The sequence below is a fragment of the Gavialis gangeticus genome, unplaced genomic scaffold (assembly GCF_001723915.1).
Source record: "Gavialis gangeticus isolate Ggan-Ray unplaced genomic scaffold, GavGan_comp1, whole genome shotgun sequence".
In the NCBI taxonomy this organism is placed as follows: domain Eukaryota; kingdom Metazoa; phylum Chordata; order Crocodylia; family Gavialidae; genus Gavialis; species Gavialis gangeticus.
In genome coordinates this window covers 174,126,754-174,134,655 of record NW_017729024.1, presented here as the reverse complement: position 1 = coordinate 174,134,655, position 7,902 = coordinate 174,126,754, and the positions used below count along the sequence as shown (strand labels likewise).

Below are 7,902 nucleotides of genomic sequence, written 5' to 3'. Positions count from 1 at the left end.
CTGACACAGGCAGTGGTTAAGCAGGATTTCAGCTCAGGCGCACCTGTTTATTAGACAGGTGATATAAGCAGCTAAACCATGGCATCACTTAGTCCAAAGCTCCAGATAAGGCTTCACATCATGACCTTGGCTCTACTTCCCTAGTACTGCATTATGAGTACCATGTGCTAACCCATAGCACCCCTGGAGCTTGAAAAAACTGTTCTTGATATGCCCCTGGGATTTGAACTCAGGCTCATCTATTTAGTAGGCAGGCACTTTCACCTGCTAAGATAAGGGACCATTTATGGCAATTTGCCTGGTGAGGATTGAACTCTTGACCTTTGCTTCACTTCCCCAGTACTATGATATAAGTACCACATGCCAACCCATGGCACCACTGGAACTGGTAAAACACTTGGTCTAGGTACCACTGGGATTTGAACCCAGGATCTCCTGTTTACTAGACAGGCACTTTAACCAGCTAAGCCATGGTACCACTTAAGCCAAGGGCTGAAGTGAGGTCTAAACTCTTGACCTTTGCTTTATTTCCCCAGTACTATTTTATAAGGAGCATGTGCTAAACTATTGTACCACTGGAACAGGTAAAATTAGTATCCCATGTACCACTGGATTTTGAACCCAAGATCTCTTGTTCATGGGTCAGGTGCTTTAACCAACTAAGTAACAGCACCTCAAAGCCGAGGTCTCCAAGTGAGGATTAAACGCATTACCTTGGCTTTACTTCCCCAGTCCTACTTTGTAAGTACCACATGCTAATCCATTGCACCACTCAAGCTGGAAAAGTTAGTCCTCAAGATACCACTGGTATTTGAACCTAGGCTCTGCTGTTGATTAGACCAGTGGTCTCCAAACTTTTTTGATCGTGCACCCCTATCAGGAAAAAAATTTTGAGCACGCACCCCCAATATATGTATATTTATATAAATATAAATATCAATAGAAGTTCTAGTATTTTCTTCCCACATGCCATTTTGGAGACCACTGGATTTGACAATAACTTGAAGCAGATAACACATGGCAGCTCTTACTCCAGAGCTCCAGGTGAGGTTTCAACTCCTGACCTAGGCTTTACTTCCCCAGTGCTATGTTATATGTACCACGTGCTTCCCCATTGCACAGCTGGAGCTAGTAAAATCAGCCCCTTTAGGTTCTACATGGATTGAAACTGAGGGTCTTATGTTTATTAGACCAGCACATTAACCAGCTAAGCTATTGCATAGTACAGATAACCTCTCAACAGGAGGTTTGAACTCTAGATCTTTGCTTTACTTCACCAGCACTACATTATAAGTATCACATGCAAATCCATTGCACCACCACAGCTGCTCTAAGAGGCTTGCATGGTACCACTAGGATTTGAGCCCAGGATCTCCTGTTTACTAGCAATGCAATATAAACAGCTGAGCCATGGCACCGCTTAGTCCAAAGCTCCAGACGAGGCTTCAAATCATGACCTTGGCTTTACTTCATAAGTAAAACATGCTACTTGATTGCACAACTGGAGCTGGTAAAATTAGCCATAGGGTACCACTGGGATTTGAACCCAGGAACGCCTGTTTACCAGGCAGGCACTTTAACCAGCTAAGCCATGGCACCACTTACTAAGCTGCTGCACCTGTTAAGCTGAAGGGCAAGATGATGCTTGAACTCTTGATCTTTGCTTTATTTCCCCAGTACTATTTAATAAGTACCATGTGCTAACCCATTGCACCACTGGAGCTGGTATAAGTCATTTTCAAGGCACCACTAGCATTTGAGCTCAGGATATCCTGTTAACTAGATAGGCAATATAAATAGTTAAGCCACCTCTTAGTTCAAAGCTCAGGGTAAGGTTTCAACTCATGACCTCGGCTTTCCTTCCCATGATATTATAAGTACAAAAAGGTACCCAATTCCACCATTGGAGCAGGTAGAAATAGTTCTCAAGCTACCACTGGGATTTGAAACTAGGCTATTCTGTTTACTATGGAGGCTCTTTGAATGCTCCAAGTGAGCCTTGAAATCATGACCTTGGCTTTACTTCCCCAGTACTACTTTATAAGTACCACATGCTACCCTGTTGCACAACTGGAGCTGATAAAACTAGCTTTTTAAGGTACCACTGGGATTCAAACACAGGACCTCCTGTTTACAAGGCAGGCACTCTCTAGACTTGAACTCTATACCTTTGCTTTACTTCCCAGTACCATCTTATAAATACCATATGCTATCTCGTTGCACCACTGGAACTGGTAAAATCAGGCATTGTGGTACCACTGGGATCTGAACCCAGGATTACCTGCTTACAAGAAAGGACCGTTAACCAGCTCACCCACGGTGTCACTTAATACAAATTGCCTAATGAGACTTAAGCTCTTGGTCTTTGCTTTATTTCCCAATACTAGTTTATAAGCATCATATGCTAACCCATTGGGCCACTGGACCTGGTAGAATTAGTCCTCAAGATACCACTGGGATTTGACCCCAGGCTCTCCTCTTTAATAGAGAAGCACTTTAACCAAATAAACCATGGCACCATTTAGTCAAAAGCTGAAGGAAAGGCTTCAAATCATGACCTGGGCTCTACTTCCCCGGTACTACTTTATAAGTACTACATGCTACCCTATTGCACAAGTGGAGCTAGTAAATTTAGTCTTCAAGGTACCACTAGGATTTGAGCCCAGGATCTCCTGTTTACTTGACAGGTGATATAAACACCTGAGTCAGGGCACCCATTACTTCAGAGCTCCAGATGAGACTTCAAATCATGACCTTGGCTTTACTTCGTAAGTACTATTTTATAAATACAATATGCTATCCATTGCACAACTGGAGCTGGTAAAAGTATCTTTTTAGGTAACATTGGGATTTGAACCCAGGATGCCTTGCTTACAAGGCCAGTACTTTAACCAGCTAAGCCAGGGCACCACTCCAGCAGGTACTGCGTGTAAGGTTTCAACTCAATACCTGGGTTTTACTTTCCCTGTACTACATCATAAGTTCCACTTGCTCATCCACAGCACTTTTCAGTCCAAGCTTCAGATGATGCTTGAACCCTAGGCCTTTGCTTTACTTCCCCAAGACTATATTATAAGTACCACAAGCTAATCCATTGCACTACCAGAGCTGCTATAAGCTGCTTACTAGGTACAACTAAGATTTGAGTCCTATTTACTAGACAGGCAATATATACAACTGATCCCTGGCATCACTTAATCCAAAGCTCCACGTGAGGCTTGAAATCGTGACCTTGGTTTACTTCCCCGGTACTATTTTATAAGAACCACATGCTTCCCCATTGCACAACTGGAGCTGGTAAAACTAGTTTTCAAAGTACTACTGGGATTTCTACCTAGGATCTCCTGTTTACTAAGCAGACACTTTAACCAACTAAGCCATGGCACTGCCTTGACCACTTATGGCAAAATGCCTGGTGAGGTTTGATTTCTTGACCTTTGCTTTACTTGCCCAGCACTACGGTATAAGTACCATGTGCTAACCCATTGCACCACAGGTGCAAGTCATTTTCAAGGTACCACTAGGATTTGAGCTCAGGCTCTCCTGTTTACTAGAAAAGTTATAAAATCAGCTAAGCCAGTCCAATGCTCAAGGTGAAGTTTCAATTTGTGACCTGGGCTTTCCTTCCCCTGTACTACATTATAAGTACCATAAGTTACCCCATTCCACCTCTGGAGCTGGTAGAGGTAGCCCTCAAGGTACCACTGGGATTTGAACCGAGGCTGTTCTGTTTACTACACAGGTGCTTTGAATGCTCCAGGTGAGGCTTGAAATAACCTTGGCTTTACTTCCCCAGTACTACTTTATAAGTACCACATGCTACCCTATTGTACAACTGGCACTGGTAAAATCAGCTTTAAAGGTAACACTGGGATTTGAACCCAGAGCCTCCTGTTTACAAGGCAGGCACTTCAACCAGCTAAGCCATGGCACCACTAAGTATAAGGTGGTTTGAGAGCTTGAACTCTTGACCTTTGCTTTACTTCCCAATACTACTTCATAAGTATCGCACACAAACCCATTGCACCACAGGAACTGGTAAAATTAGCTTTTAAGGTACCACTGGGACCTGAACCAAGGACCTTGTATTTACTGAGCAGGCACGGTATACAGCTAACGCACAGCAGCACTGCAGACTAAAGGTTAGATGAGGTTTAAACTCTTGACCTTCGCTTCATTTCCCCGGTACTATTTTATAAGGAGCATGTGCTAACCTATTGCACAACTGGAGCAGGTAAAAATAGCTTTGTGGGTACCACTGGGAGTTGAACCCAGAACCATCAGGTCACAAAGCAGGCACTTCAACCACCTAAGCCACAGAACTTTGCAGTCCAAAGTTCCAGATGATACCTGGGTCTTTGCTTTATTTCCCCAGGACTACAGTATAAGTACCACGGGCTAAGCCATCGCACTACTGGAACTGCTATAAGCTGCTTACAAGGTACAACTAGGATTTGAGTTCTGTTTACTAGGCAGGCAATATATACAGCTGAGCCATGGCACCACTTAGTCCAAAGCTCCAGGTGAGGCTTGAAATTGTGACCTTGGCTTTACTTCCCAATACAACTTCATAAGTACCACATATTAACCCACTGCACCATGGGAACTGGTAAAACAAGATTTTAAGGTAACACTGGGATTTAAATCCAGGACCTCTTGTCTACTAGGCAGGCAGTTTAACCAGCTAAGCCATGGCATTGCTTAAACCAAGGGCCAGAGTGAGGTTTGCACTCTTGACCTTTGCTTTATTTCCCCAGTACTATTTTATAAAAAGCACATACTAAACCATTGCGCAACTGGAGCTGGTAAAATTAGTTTTTACAGTACCACTGGGATTTGAATGACTTTACTAGACAAGCACTTTAACCAACTAAGCCATGGCACCTCTTGGTCCAAAGCTCCAATGAGGCTTCAAATCATGACCTTGGCTCTAGTTCCCCAGTACTATGTTATAAGTACCACATGCTAACCCATAGCAGTACAGGAAGTGGAAAAATTAGCTCTTAAGATGCCCATGGGATTTGAACTCAGGCTCAACCTATTTAGTGGGCAGGCACTTTAACCAGCTAAGCCATGGCACTACTTTGATCAATGGCCAGAGTGAGGCTTGAACTCTTGACCTTTGCTTCACTGCCGCAGAACTATTTGCTAACCCATTACATTTCCAGAGCTGGCATAAGCAATGGTTAAGCAGGATTTGAGCTTAGGCTCACCTGTTTATTAGGCGTTATAAGCAGCTAAACCATGGCACCATAGTTTCATAGTTTCTAGGGTTGGAAGGGACCTAAGTAGATCATCTAGTCCAACCCCCTGCCATGGCAGGAAAGAGTACTGGGGTCAAACGACCCCAGCGAAGTGTACATCTAACCTCCTCTTAAAGACCCCCAGGGTAGGAGCCAGTACCACTTCTCTTGGAAGTAGGTTCCAGATCCTAGCTGTCCTGACCGTGAAGTAGCGCCTCCTGATATCTAGCTTAAACCACTTAGTCCAAAGCTCCAGATGACGCTTAAAATCATGACCTTGGCTCTAGTTCCCCAGTACGATGCTATAAGTACCACATGCTAACCCATAGTACCACGGGAGCTGGAAAAATTAGTTCTTAATACACCCCTGGGATTTGAACTGAGGCTCATCTATTTAGTAGGCAGGCACTTTCACCTGCTAAGACAAGGGACCATTTACTGCAATTTGCCTGGCAAGGACCGAACTCTTGACTTTTGCTTCACTTCTCCAGCACTATGCTATAAGTACCACATGCCAACCCATAGCACCACTGGAACTGGTAAAATATTTAGTCTAGGTACCACTGGGAGTTGAACCCAGGATCTCCTGTTTACTAGACAGGTACTTTAACCAACTAAGCCATGGCACCGCTTAGACCAAGGCCCAGTGTGAGGTTTGAACTCTTGACCTTTGCTTTATTTCCCCAGTACTATTTTATAAGGAGCATGTGCTAATCTATTGCACCACTGGAACGGGTAAAATTAGTCTCCCATGTACCACTGGAATTTGAACCCAAGATCTCTTATTCATGGGTAAGGTGTTTTAACCAACTAAATAACAGCACCTCAAAGCCTAGGTTTCCAAGTGAGGATTAAACTCATTACCTTGGCTTTACTTCCCCAGTCCTACTTTATAAGTACTACATGCTACTCCATTGCACCACTTGAGCTGGAAAAGTTAGTCCTCAAGATTCCACTGGCATTTGAACCCAGGCTCTGCTGTTGATTAGACTAGTGGTCTCCAAACTTTTTTGATCGTGCACCCCTATCAGGAAAAAAATTTTGAGCACGCACCCCCAATATATGTATGGCGTCACATTGGTGGCTCACTTCATTTTGTTGTCCATCACGATATCCAGGTCTCATTCAGATGTGGTACTACCAAGCATAGCACTGTCGAGCCTGTAAGTATGTTGCAGATTATTTCTCCCCAGAAGGAGCACTTTACATTTCTCCACATTAAACAGCATCTGGTTGAGGTCCAAGAGCCTGTCCAGGTCTGCCTGTATTGCCAGCCTGTCTTCAAGCATGACCACACTCCCCCATAGCTTGGTGTTGTCAATGAACTTTCCTAGTTTGCTTTTGATACCCAAATTGAAGTTTTCCTCAGGCCACCGATGCCCCACTGCTCAGGGGAGTCACTAAGCTCAAAGCCAGAATCATAATGCTCCCAGCGTGAAAACCACTGAGTCAGACAGGAGGACCAGAAAGGGAGCAGGGGAGCAATATGCACCGTGGCCCATTCAAAGATTGAACCCACATCCTCAGGATTATTGGCACAATTCTCTATCCAACAACCAGCACTCAACTAAAGCTCATCTTCAAGGCACCACTGGGATTTGAACCCAGAATCTCCTGTTTACTAGACAAGTGCTTTGACCAATTAAGCCATGGTGCCTCTTACTCCTATGCTCCAGGTGAGGCTTGAACTCACAACCTTGGCATCACTTCCCCAACACTAGGGTATAAGTACCACGTGCTAACCCATTGCACCACTGGAGCTGGTGACATTTGTTTTGTGACCACCATAACTTGAGACTTAAAATTACCTGGTGACAGGCATACTTAAACTAACCACCTTGCAGTCACCAGCTTGCAACTCAGGGCCTTCAGCCACAGAAGAGGCATCCCCAGTACAGAAGGACATTATTAGCTCTGCATATGCTGGGACTGAAGAATTACGTCACTCTCCTTTGATAGGGGTGCTTGCTATTAATATTATAATATTCAAGAATATACTATATTATGATATTCAAGCAAGGATGTGTGGTTCATAATAGTGAAGTAACAACTAAAAACCTCATTTAACAAAATCTCTTTGCAGTCCTCAGACACATGTCTGTAGTCATGTTAACATAAGCAAATTATTCAACAGGATGGGAGTTTTTTTTGTTCGTTTTGTTTTGGGTTTGTTTGTTTTTTTGTATATTAGGAACTTCTCCACTTCTATGTAATGTTAACAACTTATAATAATCAACATAGATTGTTTGCATAACAGTAACCCTTAGGGAAGCCACATGAGATTGGGACTCCCGTTGGCTAGGCATTTGGAAACATGTAATAAGAAGCACTTAAACTTTCCAATCTAAACCAAAAAAAATTGGGGATGAACAGTGGCTTTCTCCAAGTCTGTGTTGCTAAAAATGAAACCCAGGAGTCCTGACACCCAGGCCAGTGGTGTATCTGCTTGTCTACACTGCATCCCTAGGGCAGCTGGTTCTGGCCAACACCTTCCCCAAGAATCTTTTACCCAATAAACAAATGTGAACTTCAGAGAGACACATTCATGTATCTATTTTATTTTTATTAAAACATAATCCATTTTTTGAGGTCTGAATATCAGTGCTTTTTTCCTACTATCTTTTGGCTCTTTCCTGAACATGAATGTCTCAAATATTAA

General features: G+C 43.4%; 5 non-coding genes across 5 annotated transcripts; all 5 read right to left on the bottom strand.

The window, feature by feature from the left end:
* Positions 1-404: 404 nt before the first annotated feature.
* Positions 405-478, bottom strand: TRNAT-AGU. Its single transcript has one exon. It is a non-coding gene; the product is annotated as a tRNA-Thr (tRNA).
* A 1,047-nt stretch (positions 479-1,525) lies between these two features.
* On the bottom strand, positions 1,526-1,599 carry TRNAT-GGU. Its single transcript has one exon. It is a non-coding gene; the product is annotated as a tRNA-Thr (tRNA).
* A 4,199-nt stretch (positions 1,600-5,798) lies between these two features.
* Positions 5,799-5,872, bottom strand: TRNAT-AGU. Its single transcript has one exon. It is a non-coding gene; the product is annotated as a tRNA-Thr (tRNA).
* Positions 5,873-6,826: 954 nt separating this feature from the next.
* Positions 6,827-6,900, bottom strand: TRNAT-AGU. The gene has a single exon. It is a non-coding gene; the product is annotated as a tRNA-Thr (tRNA).
* Positions 6,901-6,911: 11 nt separating this feature from the next.
* On the bottom strand, positions 6,912-7,004 carry TRNAI-UAU. Its single transcript is given in 2 exon segments — positions 6,912-6,947; positions 6,967-7,004. It is a non-coding gene; the product is annotated as a tRNA-Ile (tRNA).
* Positions 7,005-7,902: the final 898 nt, after the last annotated feature.